At 33.0% G+C, this 1,814-nt stretch overlaps 1 pseudogene; it reads left to right on the plus strand.

The window, feature by feature from the left end:
- The first annotated feature begins 1,456 nt into the window (after positions 1–1,456).
- Positions 1,457–1,539, plus strand: LOC116585338 (annotated as a pseudogene).
- Positions 1,540–1,814: the final 275 nt, after the last annotated feature.

Raw genomic sequence — 1,814 nt, forward strand, 5'->3', positions numbered from 1 at the left:
AAAAATCTACAATTTGTATGGAATCAAAAAATACCACTAAAAGACAAATCAATTCTCAAAAATAAGAACAAAGCTGGAGGTATCACACTGCCTGATTTTAAATGTGTTACAAAGCTACAGTAATCAAAGCAATGTGGTAGTTGTAGAAGACAAACATGTAGACCAATAAAACAGAATAGAAAGTTCATTTTAAAATGTACATATATATAGTCAGCTGATCTTTGACAAGAGTGCTAACAATATATAAAAAAGAAATTCTCTTCAACAAATCGTGTTGAGAAAACTAGATATCCATATGCAAAACAATGAAAACAGATGCTTATTACACAAAAACAAATTAAAAATGGATTAAAGACTTAAATATAAGACCTGAAACTTTAAAATTCCTAAAATAACATACAGGGGGAATGCTTCATAACATTGGCCTTGGCAATGATTTCCAGAATATGACATTGAAAACACAGGCAACAAAAAAATAAACAAGTTCGGCTACATCAAATTAAAAGTGCCCATATAGCAAAAGAAACAACCAACAGATGAAAAATGTACAGAATGCGAAAAAATATTTGCAAACTATGTATTTAATAATGGATGAATCTCCAAAATATATAAGGAACTTCTATAACTCAAAAAAGAAAAAAATCAATAATTCAAATAAAAGGTTAAGTATTCAAATAGAGATTTCTCCAAAGAAGATAGACAAATGGCCAACACATATATTAAGAGGTGTTCAAAATCATTAGTCATTAGGAAAATGTAATCAAAACCACAATGGGACATCAACTCATACAATCAGGATAGCTATTGTCAAAAAAAAAAATGTATTAGCAAGGATGTAGAAAAATTAGAACACTTGCACACTGTTGGTGAGAATGCAAAATGCTGTAGCCACTATAGAAAACAATATGTAGGTTCCTCAAAAAATTAAAATTAGAACTACCGTATGATCTAACAATCCCACTTCTGAATACTTAGCCAGAAGAATTGAAATCAGGATTTTGAAGCAATATTAGCACTCCATGTTCATTGCAGCACTGTTCACAGTAGCCAAGATGCAGAAATGACCTGAATATCCACTGACAGATGAAAAGGTAGAGTATGTAGTATATACATGCAAAAGAATATAATTCAGCCTTTAAAAAAAAGGAAATGCTGTCATATATGACAACATGGATGAACTTGAGAACATTATACTAAATGAAATGTCAATCACATAAAGACAAATAATGCATGATTCAACTTATGTAATATATCTAAAATAGTCAAATCTATAGATTCAGAGTGGAACGGCGGCTTAGAGGGGCTAAAGGAGAGAGGGAAATGGGAGATTCTAATCAAAGGACATAAAATTTCAGGTAAGTAAACTGAATACATTTTAGATATCTACTGCAAAACATTGTACTTTTAGTCAACACTAGCATATACAATGCTAATGTATACTAAAAACTTTAAGAGAAGCTTTGCGCAGTGGCAGTATCGTAGCCAATGAGGTTTATCCGAGGCGCGATTATTGCTAATTGAAAACTTTTCCCAAAACTTTAAGAGAGTAGTGGCTGGCTAGAGAAAATAAGCACAGTAAGAAAGTCAAAGAAAGGACTCCCTGCAGAGTTTTCACAATGCCTGACTAGCTAAGATATGATAAACACAATGCTCCCTGGGAGAGGCTTGTTGAAAAGCAAAGGAGTGACCAGAAAAACTAGGCCTCCTTTTAGGTTTCTGGGCTGAAGAGACATCCAGATCCTAATTGTGCCTCAACAGGGGACAGATGCTTCACTTAGGTAAGACATAAATCCTTAATAGTCACCTACTTCATG

The sequence above is a fragment of the Mustela erminea genome, chromosome 2 (genome assembly GCF_009829155.1).
Source record: "Mustela erminea isolate mMusErm1 chromosome 2, mMusErm1.Pri, whole genome shotgun sequence".
Classification (NCBI taxonomy): domain Eukaryota; kingdom Metazoa; phylum Chordata; class Mammalia; order Carnivora; family Mustelidae; genus Mustela; species Mustela erminea.